Raw genomic sequence first — 24,600 nt, 5'->3', positions numbered from 1 at the left:
ATTAGACAAGCATGTTAAGTATGGCCTAAACTTGAAAGACTGAACTGGTTGCACAGAAGGAAATCTGAGGTTACAACAATAACTGCTGCCAGTCTGATTGCTATTGGCAAAACATTGTTTGGACTGATCTGCAAATCATCCAGGGGGAGAAATCACTGGAGATGTACACCTGTGACTGATCCATGCCTATCTCTGTGCTTTCATATAAGTCATCATGCGCATTTGGAGAGCTTCCCGGAAAGAGTAGAGGGAGTATTAGAAAGTGTTAGACTTGCCTAGGATTCGTAGGTGAAATTGAAAGTCTGTATCTGAGCCCATATTGAACTTTTTAGCATTTCTTTTGCTGTAATATTAAAGAATTTTCTTTTTACTAAAATAACCATTGGACTGGACAGTATGTTATTTTGTCTCTTGTGTGAATGTTGAGATCTTAGGTCCCGCCTCCAGCACTACCTCCCTGAGAAGCCATTCACTGCTCGCCCTCTCTGGCCTTAGAGTCAAGTGTGGAAGGGGTGTAGTTTGCCCATTTTGCAGAAGAATAACATGATGGACCCCATAACACCAGGTAAAAAGAACCCAACCACCATAGTTGTGGACCAGTAGCCCCTGTCTGCCAGTGGCACCTTGAAAGGGATCAGGCACACATCTTTTTGAAGAAGACTGCACCACAACCAGTAACAGTCCCCTTCCACCAACAAAATCCAGCTACCTTACTGTATCTTTGCTTTTGACCATGTAAAGGACTCCACTGCATAGGTTGGTTACATTTGCACTCTACAAGTACCAGGCATATACATTCATAGAAATACAAGCTTAAACCTTTTGGGGACATGCCCCATACAGGCCAAAAGAACAAGACCTTGAACTACAGTAATCTACGAACGAATATGAGAGCTTCATCTCTTAAAGCTCAATATAGGGCACCCTAATCTTCATAAAATATGTGCCGGACCAGGGTACCAAAAGCAGCCCTGACAAAAATGCTCAAACCAGCCCCTCTCCCTTCAACTCCTGCAACATCTCTCTCTTCCCATCCATCCATTCTCTCTCTCCCCTTTCCACCCCCCTCTCTTCTCACTCTTTGCTCGCTTTCTCTCTACCTTTTCCCTTACATCTCACCTCCGACTCTTTCTTTCTCTCTCTCTTGAAGCATCTCAATGTCTGAAGCAATTGATCTCGGGGAGGTGGGGAAAATAACAGGGTACTGGGTGCAACTCTCGCCTTTCAAAACCAGCCTCCAAAAGCTGCAGCCCAGCCTGGAATTGCCCAGTAGAATAATATGCCTCTCTCGCCCTGGATGAAAATAGCAATCACAGGAAATCTGATTGATGGAATTACCAATGTGCCTGCTTTCAGCCCATGCACCATTGTTCCGTGACATGGAGACTGATGAAATTATAACACTGATAGACACATACACACCGATGAAAGGGCCAAGGCACTACACTTTCTATAAACCATCCTCCCATAACACGTATATAGAAGCAGCAGTATGGAAAAGCATGCTGAATAAAACAGCAAACAATATGCGTAAGCATTGGTGTACCCCTCTCTCGTGGGAACCACAGGTAACAGTGCCTGTGGATTACATCATGTCTGTTGGTGCCTGTTGTAAATGGACCTTTTTGCAGGGTTATCCACAAACTTTTTGCTTATTCCTCCTTTATTTTTCCTGACCCATGGTTGTTGGCAATAGGACTCTGGGCACTTCACCACTGCTGATCAATGCTAAAGTGCATATGCTCTCTGTATAAATTGTTATTGTGATTGGTTATCAATGATTGGCATATTTGTTTTACCAGGAAGCCCCTAGTAAAGTGCACTGAGTGTGCCAGGGCTGGTGATTCAGATGCTACTAGTGGGCTTGCAGCACTGTTTGTGCCACCCACAGGAGTAGCCCTAAAATGGTGTCTCAGGTCTGCCACCGCAGTGCCTGTGTGCAGTTGCTAACTGCCATGCGGACCTGACCACTGTCCACACTGGACAGGCCTAACCCGTCCCTTTCTGTACACATTGGACATCCCTATGTAAGGCCCAAGGTACCCCCTGGGCAGGGTGCAGTGTATGTGAAAGGTAGAGCATGTACTAGTGTGGGTGACATGCTCTGGTAGTGAATTACAGCCATTTTCGTTTTTCACTATTGAAAGGCTATCTTACCCATAGGCTATAATGGGGAATGCTGTGTATAATGTATACCTGCATATCTTCCCATAGGAGCAAGATAGAAAACTAAAGTCTGAAATCCCTGAACTCAGAATTTAATAACACATCTTTTAGGAAGGATGCTTTTTAAATCCTGTGTTTGAAAACAGCACTTTTAGAAAGTGGCTGCTTTCTTGTCTGACCTTTCTGTGTACCTTTGGCTGTTTGTGAATTGACTGTCTGGTTTGTGAGTGACAGGGCTGGGGGGTTCCAGGAGACAGAATGAGTCCGCCCAGTGGTGAATAGAGAGATCTGCGTCTAGATGGGAGGGAGGAGTTGCACCTGGGACCTGAATAGGACTGTGCCCGCCCCTCACAGTGCTGGCTCCAACCCCTGTAGTGCGTCTCATGTCTCTGCCCTGCACTGTGAAAGGAGAGAAGGAACCATGTCAACAAAGTGCTCCAGTGCTGTGCTTTCCCTCCACAATGCTGGGTCCACCTCCTGTGGGGCGTCTGATGTGTCTGCTCTGCACTGTGAAAGGAAAGAAGGAGTCATGTAAATAGAGTGCTCCAGAACTGGTTTGGACCGGGCTCAGAGCCCTCCTGCACAAAGGAAACAAATACATGTTTGGGTATAGGTACAGGACCCCAGACTACAGAAAATTAAATCATATTGGAATCAAGAAGGAACCTCTGGTCGAGGAGAATGCTGGTAGACTGAAGAGGAAGGACTGTCCTGCTGTGGGCTTGTGGACTGACCTGCAGTTCCTTTGCTGTGTGCTGTGTCCCCTTGCTTGAAGAGATCTACAAGGGCCTGAGGAGATCTGGCCTCCTGTTAAAAAGTTCTAGGAACAAAAGGACTTCACCCCCAGCTTCCCCCTGAACTCTGCTGAGTGAGTTCTGCCCTTCCTAGAGTGCTTGATGCAATTTTGGGGACTCTGGAAGTTGTTGCCTCCTGTTTGGGAATCTGGACAAGCAGGAAAGAAGATGAGCTGCAATTTTCACGCATCGCTCGATTGCAGAGCGCATCATCGACAGTGCGAGAGAATTCCCATTGCTGCGAAGATCGTCGCAGAGCCTGTCGTTGCTGGGTGAGATCGATGCACCGCTTGCTTGCGGACCGCATCACGTTGCTGCGGACATCGTCGCAGAGTCATCGCATCGAGGGGCCACAAGAGTAGAAGATCAACGCTGCACCGCGCATCGTCGCAGCACTGGAGATGGTCGCCGTCCCGAAGATCATCGCATCATGCCTGTGCGAGACGCTTCCTACCAAACCTGCGCACCGGAATCCATACAAGGTATCGCATCCTTCCCCACATAGACCGGATTGGTCGCAACACGCCCGCTGCATGCAGCGGGGCTGTCGCATCGCCTCCCCAGGGTCTCAGGAGTAGCGCATCGCTTGTTTTTCAACGCTGCAGCTTCCACTTGGAACTTTTGTCGCATCTACAGGTACTTTGGGCTAAACGTCACGCAACTGTGGATTATTTTGACGCAAACCCTAGAACTCTTTCAAAGACTTATTCTTGAACTGTGTATGTTGGACTTTTGTTGTTTTGGTCTTGTGTAGTTTAGATAAAGATACTTTATTTTTCTAAATTGGTGTGGAGTCAATTTGTGGTGTTTCCACTGTGTTACTGTGAGTGTTGGTACAAATACTTTACAAATTGCCTTTGATAAGCAAGTCTGCTCGTGCCAAGCTACCAAGGGGGTGAGCAGGGGTTATCTAAAGAGTGTATCCCCCTTGCCCTGACTAGAAGCACAAGTCCCTATTTGGACATTGGTACCTGCCTCTGCCAACTAGAGACCCCCAGATCTAACAGTATCTATACCATAAAATACCATACCACATACCATACAATGATAAACAATTCTATACCATACCATACCACACCGTACCATACTATAACATTCTATATGCCATTCAATCCCATCCCACCCCATCCCATACCATACCATGCCAAGCCCTATCTTGCCTTAAAGTACTATAAAATACCACATACCATGCAATCCCATCCCATTCGATACCATACCCAACCATACCATACCAAAAGAATTGATATGGCATTTTTTCTTCCACTTAGTCAATAGGATAATGAAAGTCATTTATCTATGCTTTTAATGACTTTAATACACTCACCAGTCTTATATCAATTTGAAGCTCTTTGCGAATGTTGGATCTTAGGCAGACATAGCTTGGCACCCAATCATTTAATAGTTTGCGCAATCTTTGACTGGATGTCAGGTTAGAGCTGGCAAAGTAAAGGTCTCTTGTAGTTGTACACCATCGGGTTGATCTGGACCCAGCTTTGTGCAGAAGCCTATGCCAGTAAAGTTCTGTCCACAATCCTAGACTTTACTGGGACCTGTATAATGTGCAAGCTATGTGAGTAACATGGGCAACTTTGGATGCTTCAAGTACCTGCCTGGCTGCAGCGTTTTGAATTTAGTCTAGTACTCTCAGAAATATAGCTCTTACCTAATCAATGCGGGATCTAATAATTGTCCTACCAGATGGTGCTCTACATGTTCATGAATAAATAACTGCTTTTTTATTAATCACATATGTAATAACTAAACTACGGGCCGATTACGATGTCGTTTGGAAACTGTCCCGAACTAATTGGTTCCGGACTAGTTTCCAAACGAATTGGGTCGTGTGAGTCCAGATGACTGGTTACGATGCCTCCCAACATCGTTCGGTCGGACTCGCATTGACTTCAATGGGAGTCTTTGTTCCGAACGGGAACACATGCTCCCATTGAAAAAAATGGGGGTTGGGGAAAACCTTGCACCCTGTGGCGGGCAATCCATGGTGCCTACCACATTGTGCATGGTTGGGAAGAGGGGTCCCTTGGGTACACCCATGTGCCACATTCAGATGGCTCTTGGTGAAGGGGTAGATAAACAAAAGAAGAGTGTCCGTCTGCGTGGCGTTAAAAAGGTGAGTATAGCACGTGAAGTATGAGGCCAGGTGGACTTGGTCAAAAGACTGGACCAACTTTCAAGAAAAAATACTAGATTTTTTTCAGGAAACCCTCACTCACCCTAGTGGTGACATGCTTCATCATCGGGTCCACTAGGGAGATCGAGTACCTCCCCAGTGTGCTGCGACGCCAGGAGACTGCGGAGCAGGTTTTGTGAGAGTGAAGGGTGAAAAAGTGTGATTAAAAATGTCTGAGGTTGTACCAAAAAATCATTTATTAGCTGGTCAACCCGACATATTAAAATTGAATTAACTATGTGCAAGGAAACTAACCAAAAGAAATACAGGTGTTTCCCTGTTAGGGGAAGGTCGACATGTTTCTGCCCTTCAAGTGTATGAATTTACAGGGCTTTCATCAGGACCAGTATGAGAGTGTCGCCTCAACAGGTGTGGGCGCGCTAAGGCCCACCCTGCCAAAGGCTGTGAAAGTTAAAAATATCACTATGTGTAAAATGGTGCGATAAAATTACAAACCAAAAGGCTAGGGGATTTACCTCTGTTGCGAGGAGCCCAGAAGTTTGTACTTAAAGTGAACCACGCCCCATAGATTCAGGGGGGGGGTGGGAGCGACAATGGCACACCGCCCGCAACGCTCAGCACCCACTCGGCACCTAGCTGTCCCCCGCTGGATCTCGTGGATGTCTAGTACTCTCAGAAATATAGCTCTTACCTAATCAATGCGGGATCTAATAATTGTCCTACCAGATGGTGCTCTACATGTTCATGAATAAATAACTGCTTTTTTATTAATCACATATGTAATAACTAAACTACGGGCCGATTACGATGTCGTTTGGAAACTGTCCCGAACTAATTGGTTCCGGACTAGTTTCCAAACGAATTGGGTCGTGTGAGTCCAGATGACTGGTTACGATGCCTCCCAACATCGTTCGGTCGGACTCGCATTGACTTCAATGGGAGTCTTTGTTCCGAACGGGAACACATGCTCCCATTGAAAAAAATGGGGGTTGGGGAAAACCTTGCACCCTGTGGCGGGCAATCCATGGTGCCTACCACATTGTGCATGGTTGCGAAGAGGTGTCCCTTGGGTACACCCATGTGCCACATTCAGATGGCTCTTGGTGAAGGGGGCCTGCAAGAGGCCCCCAAAGACCGATTAAGGCAGCCGTTTCATCTCGGGCAAACCGAATCGGTACGGCTGTCCAAATCGGTCATCGTAATCGATCATCCGGAAAACGTGTCAATAGAGCTGAAAGACTCGAGCTATCTGGATGCCTTTCAGAACCAATGTGGTCTGCTCTAATGGTTTCCAGGCATCGGAATCTTTTGTTGGGAAAATTGTACGGAGCCCTTCCTATCAACATTTTAATCGGCCCCTATGTGTTAAGGCATTCACTGCTCTAGAGAAAATTTGAGCCTGAAACGAAAACCATTGTTATTATCAGGTTTTGATCTTAAGATATTGCAGTTTCTGGATCTTAAAGATGGAATGGTGATGTCTCTGGCATAAATTTGTTCTGCCATGGTCAAATCAGGTAGTCATCGGATGATGAGTTCTGGATCCTATTATATCATCATACATACATTAATGCAATCCAATGATTACTGGATTTGGCCATGTCATTATGCATGTGCGCATGCATGCACTAATGGCTAGATTGTGTTTACCTATCCATTCCTCAATATTGGTGAATTGGGTATTCAATTCTGCCTCATCTCGCTCCTCTACACCTGACAGAGAAACAAACACCTGTGATTCATCGCCATAGATGTGAAACCCACTTCCCCTTTACATACGTCTTCTGTTAGCCAATATAATGTTTATACAGGGCTTTAAGTGGGATGAAAAAATTGGGAGTCTCTTGAAGGGGCGTGTCTGATGTAATTATGGGCGTGGCTTAAAACTTGTAAGCTAAAAATCTGTGTTTAGCAGAGTGTGCCCACCCGACTGGTATTTTGCTGTTTCTGTCATTGCATCCAGACATATGATTCAACAATTAATATTATACCGCCAACAAGCTAGGGCTAATGGCTTTGTCCATGGTTGTTAGTTGCATAAGATAAATAAGCAAATCTATAGCTTCGTTATTTATAATATTGAAAATGCTTCAGTTCTGAAAGGATGAGACTGTGAAAGAACTATGACGAGTCTCTTTGAAGTTACATCAAAGGCAGTGAAGGGTGGTACTGCTGCAGAGTTAAGATTTTTTCTCACCCTGAGGGTGAGGGCAACAATGTAGAGCCCAATGAGGACCCATCTCAGCACCGGCTTTTTAGAACTGCTGGTGCTCAGCACCAGCAGGACCTGGCCCACTTAAAGCCCTGTTTACAAAATCTTGCATCCCGCCACAAACACTGGGCCCCATGTGACTAATAAATCTTGACATTTTATCCAGGTGACTCCATCAGCACTGGCGTGTCTGAAGCACGGTATGGTGTGCAGTGGGCTCCTGTATTGTCTGGGCACTGGTGCTACTGCAGCTGCTGCACTATTGATAGCCACACCCCTGTTACATGCCACTGTCTAAATTTACATTGAACTGCAAAATTAGAAACCATCTTAATGTTTTCACAGTATTTTTTCTATATCAGTCCAAAAATAATTGATGGGCGTTGCTAATAAAAATCTGCATGCCATTTTGTAGGATTCGGTATAACGAATGGACTGCTCATTATCCTATTGTAAGAAGGCTGATAGCATACAATGAGCTAATTCATTTTGGGAAAATAAAGACTCAGGGCCAGATGTACGACTAATACATTTTGCAGGTCGCAAATTGTGATTTTTTGCAACTCGCAAAACTGAATGTACTATTGTGACCCAGACACAGTTAGCGATTTCCAATGGAGTCGCAAATGACCTGCCTCATCAATATTCATAAGTGAGGCTGCAATTTGCGACCCATTGGGAATGGGCTACTATCACAGGGATGGTGGCCTGCTGTGACAACAGACCACCATGTTTGTGTTTGCTTTTTAAATAAAGCAACTTTTTTTTTTCAAATGGAGCCTGTTTTTCTTAAAGGAAAACAGGATGCGTTTAAAAGAAAAAAATGAAAAGTTTTATTTTAATTTTTTAAGGGCAGGCAGTAGTCCCTGGGGCCACAGCCTGCTCTTACAAAGTATATTCACATACATACACACAGGGATAGGGGACCCCTTCCTGTTTGCGACTAGCATATCACCTACTTGAAGTAGGTGGTAAACTGCGATGGTTTTGCAACTGCATTTGTGGTTGCAAAACATTCATGCATCCCCCTGCGACTCACTATTAGGAATGGATGCCCTTGGCACATCCCTTCCAAATAGCGACTTGCAAACCCTATTTTGCAAGTCGGTAATAAATTACCAATTCGCAAAATAGGGTTTGTACATACTACAACCCTTTTTAGAGGTCGCAAACCACTCGATTTTCCGTTTTCGACCGCTAAAAACGCTTGTACATCTGGCCCTCAGTATTTTTATTGCACATAGTGATAGTTACCATAGACTTGTAGCTCTATCATTGTGTGCATAAGAGATGCCACTATTAATGTACTCACCTGTGCTCATTTTATCAGCCAGACGGAAGTTAAGCAATAGAAAGGATTCTAGGGGAGACTTGCTGGTTTTGCAAATAAAATTCAAAACTCTTTGCATTGTTTACAAAGCCTTGCATAACCAGGGACCAGCCTTTCTTACTCAAAATCTTATTCCTTACCGTCCCCTTAGATCCTTGCGATCTTCTAACTTACATGAGTTAGTGGTACCCCGTACCAAACTGGTGTCATGGGGTGACAGAAGATTCCTCGTGTCAGCACCCAAACTCTGGAATACTCTACCACTGGCCATTAAAACCAGCTCGTCTCTTTGGTCTTTTCGAAAGCAACTTAAAACCTGGCTTTTTAATCAGTGATCCCCCTCCCCTTTTTGGCTGAACACAGCAGATATTTTAGCGCCGAGATGCCCAAGGGCCTTCGTTCGCGCTCTACAAGTGCTATAAATAAATAAATAAATAAATACATTTCAGCAGCAGGCACATTAACCCACTGTGCCGCTTACAGTTTTCTCCATACATTATCTTGACCTGTCTTTCCGACACGTTCTTTACTATGAAGGACAATCGTTTTGTGCTGGATGTCTTTCAGGTTTTATGTTGTTATTTGTTATCACCTTTCACCAGCCCTTGAAAAATGAGAGAAAGGCAGCAGGTGAGCAACACCAGGGTCAAGAGCCCCGGGCATTTACAAGAGCTGAGATTTACAAAGACGACAGAATTAACTATGGACAATGCTATGGCTGAGACCTTGAAGGTTGAGTGACTACAAGATACATTTAATGCAAGGCCACCAACTTTCTAGCTTGTCACTCACCCAAAGCCATATTTTGTAAAACCATGTACGCATTTAAAAGTTGCACCCATGTTTGAACATTTCAAACGAAGATATGTAGCGCAAATAAAAGTAATTAGGTATTTGGGAACAGATATTTCTGGCCAAACGTTTCATCCCCAATCAAATTGCGACACTGTTCTGGCGCTGCCGAAAAGAAACATCGCACACATTTCAATTTGGCGTAGTGGAGGATAAACGTGTACGGTGTATGTCGAAAAAAGCATAAAAAGGCTTCCGTGCTATGCGAAGTGACACTTCCGGTTACTATGGCAACGGCTCTTCTTCCTAGGTACCTGGATACAGTCTGGATATCGTTTTGTCACTCTCCATTGGTGTCTTTTTTTTAAAATGTAAAATGAAATACTAATGTTGAGTAGTCTTTAGTTTAAAGTGTTTTAGCCATACTCCATGGCTGTGGTAAGTGATATTTTCTGAATTAATTTGTTGGGAGTAAAAGAGCCTCGACAGACAGTTCTTTCTGTATGTATCATATATTAGTAGAGGTTACACTACTTGTGTGTGTGTGTGTGTACGTGTATATGGGTGGTGTGTGTGCGCGCGCGACTGTGTGTATGTGTGTGCGCACGCCTGACTGTGTGTGTGTGTTTGCATGCACGCGTGGGTGTGTTTGTGTGTACACACAATCTGGCAGCTGCTTGACACATTCTGCTTAGTTTGTTCATTTCAGTTTTAGTGCACATCTCCCAAGTTATTTGTAATGTTCTTCATTTAAGACCTGTAGGATTTTTTCCATTCTGCTACAGCCAAAACCTCTGCAGGAATTGTATCAGCTTAGCAAGAAAATAGACCTTTTGTCAGAACAGGCACTTTTTTTAGTTTGAGACAAATCTATTAGGTGTTATTTGCATTACAAGAGGGTTCCAAGTGGGCTTCTGGGCGTTGATTTTGTGAACCCATTGATTGAGATGATTGGTGTAGCTAGCTGTGATTAAGACATTTTGTTACGCTCACCACTTCAATACACAAAAAGATCTTTGGCAACGCTCATATCCGGGAAAAAGCCATTACAACGCAACTTTCACAACGCACTACCATTACAATGAAACTTTTACAATGCAGGATCCATTACAACGCATGCCATTACAACACAGATGCTATTACAACGCATGCCATTACAACGTAAGTATGGGTAAGTATTTAATTTAATTTTAACCCCCCCACTATCCAACACTTACCCTACCATTACACCCCTTGGAGTTAGAATAGTAATTTTAACCCCTACACTATCCAACACTTACCCTACTATTACACCCCCCTGGTGTTAGCCCCTACACTATCCAACATTTACACTACTATTACATTCCCATTAATTAAAATAAAAATAAAATACTTACCCATTCTTACGTTGTAATGGCATGAGTTGTAATAGCATCTGCGTTGTAAGGGCATGCGTTGTAATGGCATGCGTTTTAATGGATCCGGCGTTGTAAAAGTTTAGTTGTAATGGTATGTGTTGTGAAAGTATGCGTTGTAACTTCATACATCCCTCATATCCCGGGTCACAGGAAAGAACTTAGTGGAGCTATAAAGAAGCTTGGGTAGAATCCCTGGCCAATGGGAGGCTGAAGAGGGGCAGAACTTACCCCTAAAATATGGAAATGTTGCCGTGTGCCCTGGATCTGTGAATTCTACCAAATAACATGTAAATATTCTTGCCCACCATTGCATTAAATGCTGGACAAGCGTGGATCCAATGGCCAGAAAATGAAAGGAGCATGTGAAGCATTCCTCAACCTCATGTGGGGAGATTATAAAATTCAAGACCCTGCCCCCTACTCGTAGTCCCGCTCTATTCTTAAAACAGCTGTGCAGGATCAATTTATATCATCCAAACCTTTTATTTTGGGAAAAATCAACCGCATGATTCATGATGTTAGGTGGGAGAAAGAACATGATAATTCACTTACATATTCATGTTACAGCCTACACACACTCTGAGTTTCCAAAGTATTAACCTTTTAAATGAATACATGAACTAGAAGTACATTATCAGAATGTACAATAGATGTAATACACATTATTGCATGAAAACGAATATAAATGCATCAGTAATTGCAAATGAGTAATGGCTTATAAGTCCTGAGGCTTCAATGAGAAAAAGAGCAAAGGCATGATATAGAGGCTCCTAAGAGAAATAGGAGGCAAAGTATATAAAAATATTGTACTCATATTGTAGAACAAACTCTGAGCACACGACCTTTTACCTCCACCGCCAATCAGGGCTGGACTGGCCATAGCGAGCATTGGGCGTTTCCCCGGGAGGCTGGAAGGGAAGTGGGCCAGCTTTACAGTGGTTGGGGCTAGTTTTGTTACAGGGGACCGTTTTTGCAGTGATGCTACAAGATCGGCCCCAGTAACAAAAGCAGCAGTGCTTCACACTTGCCCCTCCCGGCCAGGCTGGTCCGACAAAGTTGCCAGGGCTGCTTTGGGCTCCCAGTCCGTCCCTGCCACCAATGCATTGACAGAGTCTGTCAGCTCCTGCCAATTGGCCGTCATATCAGTTCCAGGGAAGGTGAATGGAGGTAGACCTTGTAGATTCCTGTTGTGATCTACAGCAAAGATCACTACTCAGTCTGTCTCCCCATAAGTGAAGCAGATCTTCCTCTTGAGTGGCTGGGTTACATCCTGGAGACTATAACAGGTCTCTGGTGTCCACAAAGATGTGCATTTCAAGGGAAAGGAAGCAGAGCCTAGGGTGTGGTTTGTATTTATATATTTACAAAATTAATGTTTAAGAAATTCCTCGGTGGTGGTGGGGTGAATTAGCTTAGAGTTGGGGTTTGTGAGTGCTGGCACTGAAGGACAGATATTGTTCAATGGGTACCAGTGCTTAATTTGAGCGGGTGGTTTCCAGTGCTCGGCACTGGCCCTTAATTCTCAGCACCAGTACCTATGACAGTCTGCCACATGGTGGTGCTGTGTTCTTAATTCAGAGATAAGCACAACTGATGTTTATTAATTCAATATACATTAGGAATGACTGCTGCCAAAGCCATTCTTTTAATTTTGGGGTTCTGAAATTGTCAGAATTGTCACACTTGTAGGAGTCTGTGTTGTTGGTTATGTTGTTACTGCAATTGACAGCGGCAATGGACAGTGCAAGCGGAAGTGGCCTGCTGACTAGAGCCCCGGCACTTATTATTTTTACAAATTAAGCACTGATGCGTACCATTTTGCAGAATTCGTGCCAATAATTGGGAAGGACAGGTCCTTCCTCAGAATGTCTGGCTTGTCTTCCATTCTTTGTTAAACGTTACATTCACCTTTGTTTTCGGTTTTCTGTTTATGTTCTTTCTGCCTTTACCGGTGTTTTTTCAGATTTGAGATGCCCAACGAGCACAAAACTCTTGAGACTCCAGCCGGCTTGTAAATAGGCTGGAGCAGTTGAGCTGCTGAGCAGTGGCGTAGCAAGGTCAGGTGATACCCAGTGCAGAAAATTTCTTGTCACCCCAGGCTTGACAAAATGGCAAAAATATGTGTTTAAAACACATTTTTTTGCCATTTTGTCACCCCCTTCAGTGATGACACTTCTGATCTCCAGCTTGACAAAATAGCAAAAGTATGTGTTTAAAACACATATTTTTTGCCATTTTGTCACCCCCCCTCAGTGATGACACCCGGGTTGGCCCGCACCCACCGCACCCCCCTTACGACGCCACTGCTGCTGAACAGTTAAACATGGGAGGTGCTCTGCTAGGCAAGAGTTCTGAGTCCAGAAATCTGCAATCTACACCCGCGGTCTGGGTAGCTGCTCGTGTGCAAGCAGCAAATTTGTTGGGAGGCTCCTTTTGCAGCAGATCAAGTCTCTGCACAGTAGCTAGGAGGGAACCCAGGAAAAAGGTTGGTGATGTAAAAGACTAAAGAAAGGAAACCTTTGCCTGTTCACCTCACAGACAGCAAAGAAGCATCACACTTGCCTCTCACTTCCTCTGCAGGACATTTCATTGCTATTGTTCAAGGACATAGTAAGACAAGGACACAGAAGAAGGATGGGTGTCCCTTCATCGCTGTGTGGTCATTCATCTTTCAGCCTTCCACTGTCCCATGAAGTTCTCATAAGCCTTCTGTTCAAACCTTTTAATTCCATGTTTGAGTGTTGATGTGCAGGGGGTGTAAGTGCAACACTTATCAGTTTATAGTGCCCTCATAACTAATTAAGAACTATTTTCAAGGGTACAATGTCTACCGATTCCAAGAAGGTACTCTACTCCAGCGCTTTGCTACCTACCATGTAGATGGCATCTCCGCCTGGAAATACTGAGTACCATTTGAGTGGAGATCTCCATCATGGCAGAGGCACAAATCTTTATGAGCAGAGGTCCCCGCATGTAGATTTAACTGTGTGAATAAGTACCTGTGTGAGTCCATAGACCAGTCATGCTACACACAAACTCTGTTGGAGATTCATAGACTCTATTAAAGACCTGAAGACCCCAGCATGAATAAACAGCTTTCCTAGGGAGCAAACTATCTGTTTTATGTTTCTAACAGGTTTTTTACAGAGCCACATACCAGCCACGGCCGGCTGTGAGAGTACCTGCAGGGCGGTGACGTGGGGAAGGGGAGGGACAGGGTGGGGGGTAGTAATGTATGGATTACGGAGCTTCCCAGGTAAGTAAACATTTAAATAAATAAAACGAATTTCGTTGAGTGCACTGCATCCCCAAATGCGATGCAGTGCGCGCAAAGAAATTCATTTTATTTATTTAAATGTTTACTCACCTGTACAACTCCGTAATCCATACATTACTACCCCCACCCTGCCCCTCCCCATCCCCACATCACCGCCCTGCGGATGTACCATGTTACTCCGCATACCGTTACAACTACCTACCATTACAACGCGACCATTACAACGCATACCATTACAACGCATAGCGCTTTGGGGTGCTGGATAGTGGTAAGTATAATTTACTATTCTAACTCCAGTCCCTGTGGACCCTAGGGAAGGTGTTGGATAGTAAATTATACTTATTCCCTATCCTATAGCGCCCCCCAGCGCAATGCGTTGTAATGGTATGCGTTATAAAAGTCGCGTTGTAATGGTAGTGCGGAGTAACGAATGCGTTGTAACAGGTGCATACCCCGCCCTGCAGGTACTCCCACTGCCGGCCGTGGCTGCCATATACTCGCTAGAAATAACACATACTCTATTATGAATTTGGAATTCTGTGGTATATATGGAAAAACTACATGAGATACACAACCCTTTGGGACAGCATTGGTGGCCTAGTGGGCACAGTCTCTCTGGGAGGGGGAGACCTTGAATATTTCGTAGATTCTTAGACCCTCCTTTGGGAAACAAGTCTGTACATTAGAAGACAGATTACCTATGGTAGAGTGCCTAGAGATTTTCTTGGGGAGAAACAGGTTCAACGACAGTGCTCTGTAACGTGTAAACAGTTTTTGGAGTCCATTTTTAGTTCCAAAAAGGCATACATACATCAAGAAAATCTAAAGGCGGTGGAGCACCAAAAGAAACTCTAACACCTTTTATGAAGCACATGCATACTCTTTGGAAGCTGAAAAACATAGATATAAAGACACTCTTCTAACTGGAAGGATAATGTTATTCTTAGATGAACCCCTTCGCTGCAGGGGTTAATACCCCGCTGTGCTGGAGGAGAGGGGGGCGAGCACAGAGCCCGCATGCTCATGACGAGCTCAGCTCGTCACAGGTGCATTGGCTCCGTGGAACGTTCAGTACAGCGGGGGAATTATCCCCTTGTGTGAGTGTTCCACGGGCCATGACGAGCTGAGCTCGTCATGAGCACTGGAGCGCCGTGGCTCATGACGAGCTCAGCGCATCATGAGCATTGAAGAGGTTAACAAATGGCATCTGAAGGATTATCTACTTTAAGGAAAGAGGAGGCGCTTTTAGATGAGATGCCAGCTCTTTCTGAACTGCTGCAGGAGGATAGATGGGCCACCTGCTGCTAAGCGATGTAACTAGATGAGACAGAAGGATGGAGAAAGGGGAGAAAAAAAATGAAAAACTCTAGCATGTGACTGGCCAAATGATCCATCAGCTATGTTCCTTCAAAGCTAAGTCATTCTGACTGTAAGACAGTTTCGGCCCTTCCAGTTAAGATGGTGATTCATTCTGACATTGGAGGAAATCACTCTATGAGTAATGGGAAATACATCCTTGTATTTCTTTTTTTGAGAAGATGAAAGAAGGTACTATATCTCCTCTAGCTCTACTCCAGGTTCAGCCTCTCTCCAGATATCCATGTTGTTCAACTGTATGTGTATTTGGAGGGGTCTTAAATGTCTTAAAATTATGGCAACGTAACTAATAAGGATTGATAAAGGCGATTTGGATTTCTAGTAGTCCAGTGTCATCTTCTCCGAATTTTGCCAGAAATTCCAAAGTGTTTTTCCTCAATTTGAGAGATGGGAGGCTCTATTGAGGAATAGGACGTGGGACATGCTGAACCGCCACTCGCAAATCAGAAGGGGTCCCCAGGGGACCCCTTCCCCTTTGTGACTGAGTTGAAAATATTTTTTAGGAGTAGACAGTGGTCTTATGGACGTAACGTTTAATTTTTAATTTTTAAATGAATCTGGTTTTCCTTTAAGGAAAGTGTGCTGCATTAAAAAATAGCTGCTTTATTTAAAAAGCAGTCACTGGCATGGTGGTCTGCTGAGCCCAGCAAGCCACCATCCCTGGGAGTGCTGGCCATTCCTAAGGGGTCGCAAATTGCACCTGCCTAATGAATATTAAATGAGGCAGGCAATTTTGTGACCCCATAATGAATCGCAAACAGTGTCTGAGACACTGTTGTAAATTCCAATTTGCGAGTCGCAAATTGCGGGTTGCTAAACAACGCAATTTGCTACTCACAAATTGGAAGGGTCATACAGCTGGCCCTGAGTAGTTTATGTCAATTACTTGCAATAACAATGGTGGTCGAAAACCAATCAAGGGCTATCGACTCCTCAAAGAAGCAGTTAACTGATTCAAAAAGGGGGAGATATCCCTATTAACAGCATCCCCTTGAGGAAATGTGCTGTGCGATCTCGTGGGAGCAGGCAGTGGCCCAAGTGGCCTCTCCCTGCTCCCCACAATGTGTTCCCAAACAGGATATATATATATTTTTTTAAGTAGCCGCGGTTCATTTAAGGACACAGGCTCATTTAAAATAAAAAAAAAAGCTTCCTTGATGAGAATGCAAATTCAGGGATGTCGGTCTGCTGTTCAGTCGCAAATAATGAGCTGCCGCATTGATATTCACTGGGAAGGTTGCTCTCTGACCCCTTGCGACGGAATCTTTTGCGAATCTTTCAATCGGAAAAGGTATAAAACAGGACTGTGTACTGGCTACTTGCATTTTGATCTGTTTTTTTAATGATTTAACAGGCTATTTAATGGAAGCACCCTTTGTTGTTCCTATAATTTGTGGCCGTAAGGTCCCGGACTTGCTTCACGCCAGTGGCGCGGTTTTGCTGACTAGAACTGAGAATTCAATGCACAAACTATTGGGAAGGTTGTTGAGTACTGCTATGAGGAGAAATTAATGATTAATTCTATGAAAACAAAAGTAATTGCATTAAAACGATCACCGTGGCTCAAGCGGCAAGCAATGGTGTACAGTAACCAAATTGGAAATGTTGACACTTTGATTATTTGGATATATGTTTTACCAAGAAGCTACTCTGGAAGGAGTAAGTATCGAAGGCTAACACCACTCTATTGCAAGCAGCAATTGCTGTTCTTAAATGTAGGTATAAAGCAGGTCCGCAGTGCATTAGCACTACACACCAAATTTATAAACAAAAGGCCAGATGTACAACCCTTCCGTTTTGCAGGTCGCAAATATAGTTTTTTTGGGACTCGCAAAATGGAATGTACTAATATGTCTCAGGCACATCTAGTGATTCCCAGTGGGTCTCAAATGACCTGCTGATCAATATTCAAGAGGCAGGTTGCAATTTGCGAACCATTGGGAATGGTCAATATCTTTTTTTTTTTTTTTTTTTTTTTTGATTTAAAAGATTTTTCAAAGGGATGGTGGCCAGCTGGGGACAGCAGACCACAACGTCTGTGTTAGGTTTTTAAATAAAGAAACATTTTCTTTTTCAAATGCAGACGGTTTTCCTTAAAGAAAAATGGGATCATTTAAAAGAAAAAATTAAATGTTTTCTTTTCATTTTTTAAGAGTAAGCAGTGGTCTGTGGGACCACTGCCGCCTCTTAAAAAATATTTCCGCTGCCAAACACAAAGCGGAAGAGTATGCCAGGGGACCCTTTCTGGTTTGCAACCGATTTGGTGGTAACTGCGATTGTTTTGCGACTACATTTGCGGTTGCAAAATAATCATACATCCCCCTAGTACTCACTATTAATAAGGGAAACCCTTGGCATTCCCCTTCCTAATAGCGACTTGCAAACTCTATTTTGCGAATCGGTAATAAGTTACTGACTCACAAAATAGGGTTTGTCCATGCTCTAACTCCTTTTAGCGAACGCAAACGGACTGATTTTCTATTTGCCCCCTCTACAAAAGGATCTTACATTTGGCCCTAAATGCAATAAACTTTTTAAGGGACTTGTTGAGGCTTGGGGCCTGGCACAGCCCTAATACCACTACTTATTGAGCGTTGTCATACTATGGGCACAGACCTGGCTGAGATTCACCCATTATTGTACTCAATCAAGCTTGTCAGGAATTTGATAACCTCAATATATTTAAGAACGGGAGAGAAAGTAACAAGCTGTGGTAGCATTCAGGGAAGTAACTGGTTAATACATATGAGGGAGATGCTAGTAGATTTGCTAGGTTAGTCCTAATGCTCGGGCATTGGTCAAAGATTAATATTAGCTACTAAAGTGGGATCCTAGATTGGGTAAACTAAGAAACATTAGAACATTGGAATGTTGGGAGCTTCATTAAAAACAATTGAGTGCTCCGGGCTCTCTATGGCAGGTAGAAGCCCTGAGTTCCAAAATTCTAATATTTGTTGACAGCTGTTGCTGTGAACAAAAGGCTTCACGGAGCCCGAGGGGATTTCATTCCCCTCAGGGTCCTTGAAGCATTTGTTTAACAAATTAGACCATTCTGCCCTCTAGGGGTGAAATGTTCTAATATCCTTACAGCCCTCAATAGAGGGCTCTACTGGCCACTAAAGGCCTGCTCTCTTGTTAAAGGCCCGAGCCAAACGTTGAAGCAGGTCTTTAATGGCCGGTAGAGCCCACTACTGTGGGCTCTAAGGCTGTAGTAGTATACTGTCAGCCTATTTTGATCCTGAGGTGGAAGTGGGGCTTAAAAAGTATTTGGATCTGCTCCAACCTGAAGTGAAACGCACCTTAAGTTCAGATTGTTTTTTTTTCCAACCAGAGAGTATCTTATAAGATGTGCAGTAATAAATAGGCGGTGTGAATACTGTGATTGCTTGGCTGGGGGAAATGATGATATCAAGGATGTTTTGTTATTCTGCACCACATGCGTAAGAGTGCGCTGAAACTGTCTGTTGCCACTGTTCAGGTTCTATGAGATAAATGTGATCAGGGGTGTGCTGTCTCTTTGTTACAGGACAGATGAGGCTGAAATCTTTAAATCTGCAGACTCAGATTTATGGGCAGTATAGCCTCTGGTTAGAAAAAGAAAAAATTGATTGTTAACATTTCAATAAATAGTAGTTATTTTAACTCATTGATGGTTTTAGTATATTAGGAACTTATGCTTGTGGATCCTATAAGTGGCAACACTTTGACATTTTTAAAGTCCAATGAGTCAACTGCACTTTATTCTACTGAACCTCTGGGGTTGGTGCAGTAATGAGTTGGAAACATTCTTTGTATAGTCAACCCTATCCTCCACATAAACATTAGCACTTAATATTCTACCATTTTTGGATTAGCGACAGTAAGTACTGTTTAGTTTTGAATAGTTATGTTAGGGTGATTGTAATAGGTCCATGTAGTCGAGGTGTAGTAAAAAGTTGAAAGGTTTATTGATACAGTTCTTAGATGTAGATAGGCATCAAGCATAGAGCCATTTAGTCCATAAAGGATTGAGCCCCATCAGGAGCAGCTTACTTGCTGCTCAGCCATACTCTCAACTAACACTCCACAACCAGGCATCCTAACATTCTATACCCTCACCATGCACTCCAACATTCCACAGCACACCCTCACTGGCTGAGCAGCAAGGGAAAGGAAGCAGGAAAGATGCATTGCACTGGAAACCAGATACCACACATCGTCCTTCTTTACAAATCAGCAACAAAGAGATAAAACCAGAAGTAAGCATAGAACTAGCATAAGTAACATTGAAGTGAACATGCTGCCAACAACGTAATGTAAACTAGACAGCACAAAGCATTTCATGGAAAGGTAATCAATGAATACAAAAGATGAAATTCAAATGAAACACTATAATAAGGAAGGAGAAGACAATTCAAAGCTAAGTGAATAATAACATGACACACATCTTCCCCTTTTTGGAGCAAAAACAGAACAAGCAAATGCATGATACAACCCTGGTTTAAAAAAAAATATAGATATAAAAGGCTGGAATAGAACAAAGAGTTGCAAGTAAAACACTTAAATGAGGAAGAAAAAGTGAGAATAAGGCATAATTCTCACCATGCACCTCAAAACAAACACTTGTAGAAATACGAACACAGGACAAAAAGTCCAAAGTACACCATTACACACCAGTTGGCCACAGAAGCATTTAAGATAAACAGTGACCATCAAAATGAAAAGTAACGAACAACCAGTAAAGACAAAGGTACTCCCAACAAGGGAAATCCTAAAGGAAATTAATATATGCACATATAAAGAAGGGTAAAAACTACACCCGCCAGGAGTACATACACAAACATTTTAGGAAATAAACCTCAAATGCCAGACTGTTCACTTACAAGACCTTTGCACAAAAGCAGAATAGAGCCTGTCAGGAATTCATAGAAAAATCACAGCAAAAGTTCCATGAACAGGAACCTTGTAAACTAAATACTGTAAAGTAAAGTATCATGTAAATGTGAATGAAGGAGACAAATCCACGCACAAGAATATGCAAAAAGGTGGAAATTCACATAGCTAAAAAGCTATCACAGCACATACTTCAATCAGAGGAAATTCCCATAGGGAACTTGTAAGTAAAATAACCTTGCAAACTGTAAAGTAAAGTATAATGAAAATGTAGGTGATGAATACACACACATTAAATTGCATAGGGGTGGGAGGTCAAATAGCTAGAAAGTGATAACAATGCATACCTCAACTAGAGGAAATTTCTTTTGGAGACTTGTGTAAATAACGTACTGTAAAATAAGGACTAAGGCAGGGAAAACGCAGGTGACGAGTCAGGTGTAAAGTCACATAGCCAAAGGTTATTATAAAGCATACCTCAAACAGGAAAAATTCCCTTAATTAAACTTGTAAACAAAGGACATGTAGGAACCAATTAGGTGACATATCCACGCACAAGTGGAATATCACATAGCCAGTAGGCTATCATAACGTATACCTCAAATAAGGACAATTCCTTTACTGAAACTTCCAATCCAAACACTGTAAAGTATCATGTAGAAACAATATAGGTGACAAATCCACGTACCAGTGGAAGGTCACATAGCCAAAAAGCTATTACAACATAAATCTTGAACTAATCCACTCACAGTAAATATGCACAGATGGAGTCAATAAAAAGAAATATGTTCCAAAACCCATGAAAGAAACAGTAAAAAATTCCACACACAAATATTTGTTTAGAGGTGTAAATGCAAACTGTTACATTTTTTTAAAATAGACATACGCATAAATGCATTCTGTGAAACATGCAAACTCAATAGGCCAAGCATTGGAGATAAGGAACCAAACAATATAAAATACGAGATACTTCTCTCCGGTGAGGGACTTCTCACCCGAAATCGCACTGAAGTCTCATGCCTTTAGGATGTTAAGCAGAGACAGATCAAGAAGAATGCAGTTCCAGAACAAAGACCAAGTACGGAAGATGGAACTAAGATGACTTATGTAGTATAGACAGCAAAGCGTTCCGGCAGAGAAACGGACCCACGCTCTCAGCTCCAAGTTTTCAAATAACTTTATTGCGTAGATGGCAGAGAACATTTCAGCAGTGAATCATTGACAGCAGTGAGGCTCCGAAGTTACGGTGGAGCTACCAACCTCAAAAAGGAGGCACATTGGTGACGTTGAGCCAGGAGGCTCACGGCGCGTCAAAGCACCAGAGCATCCCTCAGCAGAAAAAGAGAACACGTCACAGATGATCACAAGGAGGCACAGGGTGACACGAATAATGCGCTGAAACAAATGTGAGATCGCGCGTGCTGTAAGTGGCACGCGGCTTGTTTTGAAAAGAAGAGTAGCAGTTGAACTGTCATTCGTGCAGTAGCTAACAGGGACGAAGTAAATAAAATAAACTTACCCCCAAAGAGCACGATAGTAAACACTGCATTCCCCAGTAATCATAAGACAAGGACATTGGCACTTTCTTCATACACAGGGCCATCCTAAACAAGGCACGAAGACACCAGGTATAATAATCTCCCCTATGGTGGACGCGTAAGGTTGTCCAAGCGTTTGTCAGGTGAAGAAGTCCGCCCCGAAGAGCCGCAGACTCTGGGAACGCAGCTCTTCACGACACGGGCAGGTCCTCGAGTGGCTGCAGCTCAAACGTTCCCTTCCTCGATGCTGTACTTGACAGGGGGCAGCACTTTCTCACGGTAGATAGTGAAGAAGAAAGCTGAGCAGGAATTGACAAATTGAGGGCGACCAATGTCGCAGGAACTGTCAGACAGCAGGTCAGGGAGGCAGCGGGACATACAGACAGGAACTGGCACACTACATTTGTTTATGTGACCGGTGGCAAGTTCACTTGTGGGGCTCAGGGGTGACGGGTTTCTTTTAATATGCAGGTTACAATTCCAAAGCAGGTGCTTTACCTTGAAATAGTTTAAGCTTTGTGAGTAATAATCCATTAAGGTAGCACAGACAGGTTCTTCCAGATCGTCGCCAAAAGTAATAAGTCCATGTAGTCGAGATATAGTATAAAGATGAAAGGTTTATTGATACAGTTCTTAGATGTAGATAGGGATCAAGCATAGAGCCATTAAGTCCATACAAGATTGAGCCCCACCAGGAGCAGCTTCCTTGCTGCTCAGCCCATGATCTCAATTGAAACTGCACAACCAGGCATCGTAACATTATATTACCTCCCCATGCACTCCAACATTCCAAGGCACACCCTCACAGCCTGAGCAGAAAGGGAAAGGAAGCCGGAAAGATGCATTGCACTGGAAACCAGATACTACAGTGATTCTTGTGAGTGACATTTCATGCTGCCCTTCATGAATTCTAGGCCAAAAGATGAGCAGATAGACAGCATAATGAGTTAAACACACAGAAGGAGATTTCCTTAAATGTAGGCATATTTTACCATACATTTGTATATAATGCTAATATTAACCTGTGGGTGTAGTGTTTTGCTATATTGGCTGCTTAATTTGCTAAAAAATCAACAGGCATCACAGTATGAGTGCATGTTTATCAGTTAAATAAATGTGGAAATATACCATTTTATCTCTCCATTTGTTCATAAAACACAAAATGAATATGGATAAATACCAGAAAGATGGGTAAAAAAGAAATATGGATAAATATAGAGGGAAATGTTTAAAAAATAAATACCATAAAACCGGGAGCCCTAATTATAATATGACATTGTATGCATGTTCTTCTGGCACGTGAGCTGTTTGAATTTATAATGTATCGTCATTTAACATATATCATATTTTTTATTTTTCTCTACTCCTATTGAAAGGCATTTCTGCGGAAACAATAAGGAATGTACAATATATTATTTTGCAATATGACTATTAGTAGATAATTTGCATCACAAAATTAAAGTCTGGTTGCAAAAAGTCAGTGCACAATTTGTGATTACTTTTTTCAACTACTCTTTTAGTATATAATGCCATAGGAGTGTTCCTTTGCAAACAGTTTGCTGAGTTGTACCAGATTGTATTTCAAACCCCAGAATTGTGACCTAAAAACATATACCTAAGAGTGACTGGCTGCTGCATGGCTGGGATGGTGCAGACACTGGCTCTGCTGACCTAGTCATTGCTGGCCCGCCATATTTCAATATTCCTGTTGGGTCAATGTAATTCTAACTATCAATGTGGCTCCCGCTAACATGGTGGGAGCCCATCAGCAAAACTATGAGGTAGATTTACCACTTTTTACGCAGCACAGCGCAACAGCCATAAATGCTGCACTGTGAGAAAAGGAGAGAGGAGGGGAGAGCCAAATTTACTGAAATATGGCGCTCTTTTCCCTAGCACCGAAATCAGCTGCCGTGTGCTACGTAGACACCTTTGCACTGTGGTGCAAGGGTGTCGTCATGAGTCTAGTATTAGTTTTGCACTGGAAGGGTACACTTTCAGTACAAATCCCTTTTCCCTCTTTTAATGTGTGCTGTACAGTGCAGCACACGTACAAAGTCGGAAAAGGAAGGAGAAATTAAAGAATTTCTCTTTCCTTACGCCTACTTCAAAAGGGTGCAGTTTCTGACTCTAAACCCAGTCTACTTTATTTAGTAAAATGGGTTTAGCGTCAGAAACCTTGGGTGGTTGCATGTAGACACCCCCTTGGAGCTAAGTAATGCAAAGCAGTGCTTTGTGCTGCTTTGCGTTACTGTCATGTTATTTCCAGTGCTAAACAAGTTTAGCATTGGAAGATAAATCTAAAAAAAAATATGTGCGCCAATTTGTGACGCAACGCCAGGCGCGCTTGCAGATCGACTGACTACAAGCTGATAGAGATTAATTCTCTTAAATCGGTCGATCACGCTGAGATCGGCCGATCACGCTGAGATCGCCTTTCTCTAATCGCCGTACCAGTCTCCCCACGAGGCACTTGTATATCTCCAGCCATCGCGGACCAGCCACTCCGATCGGACCCATCTTCCGATTCCCACTGGACACAACCACCGCTGGCCTCCCCCTTTAACAGCCCAGACGATCCAGACGACGTCCGATTCTTCGCCTTCATCTCACCCAGCACTGCCTGCAACCCCCACCCAGTCCTGATGATGATCCTGATTAAAGTGGATTGAAACGCCGTTGACTACTCAGCCAGA

Source organism: Lissotriton vulgaris, chromosome 10 (assembly GCF_964263255.1).
Source record: "Lissotriton vulgaris chromosome 10, aLisVul1.2, whole genome shotgun sequence".
NCBI lineage: Eukaryota > Metazoa > Chordata > Amphibia > Caudata > Salamandridae > Lissotriton > Lissotriton vulgaris.
Note: the sequence above shows the minus strand (reverse complement) of the source record.